The sequence below is a fragment of the Larus michahellis genome, chromosome 2 (genome assembly GCF_964199755.1).
Source record: "Larus michahellis chromosome 2, bLarMic1.1, whole genome shotgun sequence".
NCBI classification, from domain to species: Eukaryota; Metazoa; Chordata; class Aves; order Charadriiformes; family Laridae; genus Larus; species Larus michahellis.
Genome location: NC_133897.1, coordinates 48,985,382 through 48,992,074, shown reverse-complemented (window position 1 = coordinate 48,992,074; position 6,693 = coordinate 48,985,382).

Sequence of the window (6,693 nt, the reverse complement as noted above, 5' to 3'; positions counted from 1 at the left end):
AGAACCCGCGTGGTGAATACACTTCCTAGCCCACTGATTTCTATCAGTCCAGATAATGTCCACTTTTGACTTTAAAAAATGTTGCTGGAGCTACAGATGTGTTATTTTTATTTTTTTTTTTTATGGAAATGGTGTTTATGTCTCAAAGAAGAAGCATGGAGCGGATCACAGTAGATCAGAGGCAGTTTTTAGCATGTCCCAGCCATCGCAAGAGAAGAGCTGAACCGGGGCATTGGCTCTGCGCAGGAGGGAACAGGATCAGAGCTCTCATCTGCAGCCCAGATGACAAAAGAGATCTTGCCTGACACGCGGAGGAAAGGTGGGATTTTTTTTCCCTTTCCTGATTAAAGTGACTTTCCGGTACCACAAAGCATTCTGCAATTCCCTAATCCCGTCTGTCCCAGGAGGCCTTGGCTCACACACAACCTTTGTGGCTCGCGGCATTTCTCTCACTCAAGTAAGTCTTGGGTAGAAAAGTTCAGGTCTGGTTTCAACCCTGGAGAGTTGCATCTTCCACATAAAATTAGCTCTCATTTTATGTGTAGTCAGGGAGTTTGAACAGGTTTTCCTGGGTTTATAAGTTGTTGGGGGTGGTCTCTGAATAGGAGGATTTTTGCCTGGGTGTAGCAACGTGGCAGAGAGGAGTCCTGGCGGCTCTTGTTCTGTCTGCCAGCCTTTGTCTCGGCAGTGAGAGACTGGAAACTCAGTCGAGGTCAAGCAGATGCTTGTATTTGCTGTCAGGTGAACGTGGCCCAAACCCATGAGAGATTTTGATCACAGGAATCCCATCAAAAATACACTGTGATATTGGATATCCAGGACATTTCCTTGGATGCTGGTCTGCCCACGCCATGCCAGTTCGCTCTCTGTTTTAAGCCGCGGAATTGCTCGTTCAGCAAAGGAACACGTAAATGGGAAAGGCTTAAGTATAGTGAGCTAAATATCCATATTCTGTCTGCTCGCACTTGTGACACTCAGCCTGGGACATTTAGGGCGTAAGCAGTTCTTTTAGTTGAAGAGCTTGATCTTCTTTGGTATAACTGTAAGCAGAACGTATACATTTACATGAAGGGAAACGCGTGGCATCGTGCTTGCTCTCTTAGATACGAGCATGCTCCCCGGGCTGGGTGCAAGGGGAAGGCCCACACTCACATCTTAAGGCTTTGAACTTTCTTGTCGACCAGTAGTTTTTGACATGTGCCAAAACCGAGCCTGAGAGGTCCAAGGTTCTCCCCGTACACCCACCTCCCGCTGCCAGAAGAGACGCGTGAGCTGCCGCGCGCAAGGAGCTGCTCTCCAGTAACTGTGCCTGGTGCCAACAAATACGTGAAGCGAAATACGTGTAGTCATAACAGCTGTAGGTGATCCAGCGCGCCGATCAGGAACAATAAACACAGGACACATAACCGGGGCAGAAAAGAGAGCGATTTAATAAAGGAGCGTGACACATTGCTGGCATTCCTGGCTTTGTTTCTGATGAAGATTAAGAGAATTGGCATAACAGGAAACTGTTTTCTGCCACAAAGGGAAATCAATTGTCTTTAAATACACAGCAGCATACTTAGCAAATCTCACTAATTGCTGCAAAATAGAAATATGAGCGTGCGTTGCAGGGCTGGCCAAGCCAAGAAAGCGTTGTGAAAAAAAAACAACTGTAGAAGCTTTTAGGAATGAATATTTTTCTTAAGTACGTCTCCATCCCTGGAGATCCACGTGGCTGGATGAAATAGCAAGGGTGCAATAAAAATATATACTTCCCAATTTTCCCATGTGAAAGAGCATTTCAAAACATCTGTTAGTCAGAGAGCTTCTCCTAGGACGTGCACGGAAGAACGGGGTGGATGCACCGACCGCGTCTGGCGAGTCCACTCCAAGTCCGCCGAGCCACGTGAGGCCGATGAGTGATGGCAGGATGTCGTCTGACCTGCGGAGTGCTTCCAGCCGAGGATTGCTAAAGGCCACGTATGTTGGTTAAACAGGTCACTGTGCCTTTTGTGTTAATGCGCTGATAAAGAGGCAGGGAAAACGGAGCTGGAAAGTTCTCCAGGCAAGTTCTTGTCCCGATAAAAGGCTTTTTTTAGCAGAATGGAGGAAACAAACTATTCCATATTCTTTCGAGCAGGGGTAGGAAAACCACCAAAGCCACCTGCATTATTTTCGTGCAACCCAGATGCCACCGAAAGCAAGTGTTTGGCCTGGTGGACTGGTGGTGAAGCTCTCCACCACCGCTGATGGCACCTGGAGATACTGAAGAGAGGACGGCGAAGGGCGTTCTCCTCCCTGGCGCAGCAGCCCAGCACTTAGCACACGGCTTTGGCTTTCCCTCGGGAGACTGACCCGCTGCAGCTCCAGGATTTGCAGCCTTTTCTCCCTCTGCTGCTGCTGCCTGGGCTCCTGTTTGGGATCCTTTGGGTTCTCTCACCTCCCCAGGGTGTGCCCTCCCAGGCAACCCTTCCCTGCCTCAGTTTACCCACCTGGGAGCAAGGCCCGCAGCATCCCCCCCTGAACTGATGCTGCGGGGCGCAGTCATTTAAGGAACGTGACCCTGAAAGTCTTGCTGTGAAGCGTCCGTACCACTCCAGAAAGGCAGTTTGTAAAGCTGTCCCAGAAGCTGCCCTGGCCCTTCTGTGCCGTTAGTGTTAATTAAATGACTCTGAGAGTTAATTTACGGCAGAGATCATGCCCCGTAGCGGGCAGTCGTACTGCAACAGATGCAAAACACCCAAGTCAGGACCCATTTCTGCCCTGACCCAGCCAGCCCCGCAACGTGGGGGTTAAATGTGCAGGCAGGGCAGGGCAGGGCAGGCCTCCCGGAGGAATGCAGCAGCGCCTGGGGCACCCTCGGTGGGGAGGAACAGCGTCTCCCAACCCTGCCCTGCTGCCTTCCTGCAAACTTTTCGGGGGGCAGAGGGCTGAGGTTCAGCCTCTCTACCTCCACAGCGTCCCGTTCACCAACCTGGCCCTCGGCTTGAGCCTGGCATTCCCGCCCGCAGCCACCCCTGAACCCACCTCCCGCTGCCAGCTCCCTCCATCCTTCCCTCTGACACCCTCTGATTTACCCTACAGCCCTGTGCTGTAGCATATAAAGCACCCAGTTGGTGCAAATAAATGGCACATTTATTGACAACTTCTATTAGAAAGCCGTCGGGAGCATCCCTCATTTCCTGGGGTGACTCAGTCGGTGCAGAATTCGGGGATGCTGCGGCGCCATCCTGCGAGGGCCAAGAGATGCATTTGCTCCTGACGGAACCAAGCCAGGCTCCATCCTGGAAAGGCTTCTGCCTGATAAATTGTTCATTCTGTTTATATTCTAGCACTGAAGGCTTTATTGCTTTCCTGCTAAAAGACACCGGAGCATGTATCTCGGGCATTTGTAGTGGCGTGTGTAGTCCAGGCTCCTGTGGGAAATGGCCTGCCTGGGACAGCTATGGCCCCGGGGAAGCACAGGCACTGGGGATTAGACCTGGAAATGTCCACAAAGAAACTGGTGTGCTGCCAGCCGCTGGTTCCTCGTGATGGTTTGCTTGCAAATAGTGAGCATGTAATAGTTGCTTTCGGAGAGAGCTACAAGCTGTCACCCAGACACCTCCTAATCATCTTTTTAGAGAAAATATACAGCCCCGTGCTGCTGTCATGCCTCAAAATCTGAGGGCGTTTTTCTCACAGACAGAAAAATGATCTGGGAGGTGTGTGGGAGGTGGGGGGACCTTTATCCGCATTTTCTCCATCTCTCTGCAATGTGAGCCCAGAGCCAAACGCGGCAGCAAGAAATACAGACAGACGATCCCCTCCCGCCTCTCCTTGACGACTTCCCTGTTTGCCCGGGGAAGGCAGCGCGTTGCCCCAGCCTGCCATCGGCCCTGGAGGGCTGTGCCACCCCGGCATGAGGCCACGGCGATCGTGGTCCCACCAAGATAGGGCTGAAATGGGGGAGCACCACTCGGGGCTGCTTCTCCCCATATTGCTGCCTGCCTCCGCCCCGGGGGCAGCTGCGACCGCCACGTGGAGCGGGGCTGGGTTAGAAGCTGTCAGCATTATTTTGCATGAGTAAATGCAGCGTGTAAGCCTTGCCCACAGGAACAAAAACAGATTAAATGAGCAGTGGTGGGTTTTTTGTGTTTTGTTGTTTTTTTTTTCTTCAAGGGACAGAGTTTAGAATAAGTTAATTCAGATAGGCACGTGCATTTTGGTCCTGTGCTATGACAGCAATGACAGACCCCTTCACTCCTTACTAGGCATGGGATGTAAAACTCACAGGGACTATAAAACTGTGGGGCCACATCTAACGGCAGCAGAAGGGCCGGCAAGTCAGCGTGGCATTACATCTCCGGTCCGGCAGAAAGTTCAAGTTAATCATCTGCTCGCTCGGGAATACCCCTAGCCCAAGTCCCACAGAAAGAGTAAATCCCAGCATGAAACTTCAAAGGTATTTCGCCGCCGGATGTTCGCAGTGAGCATTGCAAGCGGAATGCCAAAATGCCTTTGGATGGCCCGGCTGCGATCCCCCTCCGAAGGCGCGCTCGCCATCAAAGTGTCTGCTCATGCGTGCGGAGCCTGGAAGGAGGCCAAGCCCAGGGCGACGGTTCCCCATCCAAAAGGGCTTCGGCAGCCTTTTCCATGTCGTCCGCGCTCGCATTGTTCTGCAGACAGCTGATTTGATGCTTTGGCATAGGAAGGAAATGTACTTTGCAGAGCTGGCGAAGGTCAGCAGCATCCAGAGCCGCCATTCGGCAAGAAGGCTGTACGCTCCCCGCCCCCTCCCCGTCCCAAGGTGGTGAGCTACTGCGAGCCCGACTGAAAAACGCCTTACAGATGTTAGATTACAGATTAAAAAGTCATGGCAGAAAACGTATGCGTGACCCTTAAAAAAGAAAGTCAGAAAAAAAACCTATGATCTGGGGGAAGTTACAGATTCTTCCTTGGTTTGTTTGTTGAAAGCTGAAAATAGAGAGGTCTATTCCCAAATACTTCTGCTCCACCAAAGGGTTTATTTCCTAGAGGGCTGAAGAGACTCATCTCTGTGTGGTTGCAGAAGAAAACCCCAATAGACACTGGCTGAGTCTCTGATATGCTGGATAGGAGTGTGCCTTCCCCGGATTAACCTGACATCCTTTGGTGAGGAAGAGGGAAGAAGGTGGGAGAGCAATGTGTAATTTCCTTTCCGATTGCTCTTTGTCCACTAACGTCTCAGATTCCTCCCGTGAGGGAAGCAGTGGTGGGACTCACGCTCCCATCCTCATCTACCTGCTGCTCTGCTTCCTGGCTGTCATTCTCTCCGGCCACACAAATACGGATTCAAGCAATCCGTTGCTCGTCCACTCTGGATGTTGTCAAAACCGGCCTTGCTCTAGCCCTTTCTGAGGATGCTCTGTAGTCTGTAGACGTTGAAACTCAAGTTTTGGCCTTCGCCGCCCTGCCTGAGCTTAACCTTAGCCTCAACAGTTTCAGTCAAGTCCCTCAAAAGAGGTAGTTATTTTTGCTCTTGGTCACTGGTGGCCTGAGCCTACACCTGCCTGGCATGAAGCAGGTGCTGGGGGCCCCCGCATCTTCTCCTGGCCATGAAAGGGGAGGCAAGCCTGGTCCGGTGTGGCCAAAAGAGCCCTGGCATGATGCAAGTTAAACCCTCCTGAACTGGTGGGACTTGTGCAAAGTGGGGTTTAGCCCCCAGGCACCACCCAAAGTGAAAGGGGGTTTGTGGGGCTCAGCCTGTGGAAGCTGCGACACCCCTCCTTCCCTTGCCCCCCCTGCAGAGGAAGGCTTGGGAAGGTTTGATAGGTGTGATTGCTTGACAGATTGGGCTCTTTTCCCAATACTTGCGTGAAAGCTCCAGCGCTACTGACCCCTTTAACGCTCATCAGGCCATGGCTAGTGGCAGCTGGGGTTCCCCTGCCCTGGCTCCTGGGGACTGGAGCCGCTCGGCCACCGCGCTGGGATCCCCACCCGCCCGCCTTCCCCAGAAACCATAAAACCATGTCTCTAACCCTCTGCTATGCCTGAGGTAACTTTTGCAGGTCCAAAGTTTATCAAGCCTTATCAGCTCAAGCTCGAGCCCAAGGCCGTCATCGCCAGGACGTGCCTCTCGGTCCTGCTCCCAGCCTTCCAGGTCGCTTGGGGGGGAAGATACACACTTTTATTTTCCCGGGGCTCCCAGTGCCATGATTTTTAAGCACATTGGGCCAAAACTCGCGGGAAGCGTTGGGTTATTTTAGACCTGGCCTCCGCTGCTCAGCAGCACTTCTGTACAGGAACTGGGCAAAGGGGAGAGGGGATTTTTTGGTTTCTAACAGGTTTTGGTCACAGCCCAATTCACGATTATTAAAAGGCAGCGAATTTCCACGTTCCTTAACATCTGGCCCCGTCTCCTGGAGCCTGGGGGAGAATAAAACAACAAGTCCTGGGAATGCAGGACACGTGCCCAGGCTCGCAGGATCAACTGCACCAGTCGATTGACTCAGAGGCACCACAGCTCCCTGCAAACTGGCCTCTCCCCCGAGCCCGGCACAGAGGTCCTGTCGCACACCCCCGACCTCTGAGCACCCCCAGCTGGGTTGTGTCATGAAAATTTTGCGGAGAGAGGTGAGAGGCTGGGACACAGAGTACAGGATTGCAAGGGTAATTCTTAATTCATGTGCATGAGGTGTCCCAAATGCGGTTTTACACACAGTTCTTATACCTTTCCAGTGATATGACCAA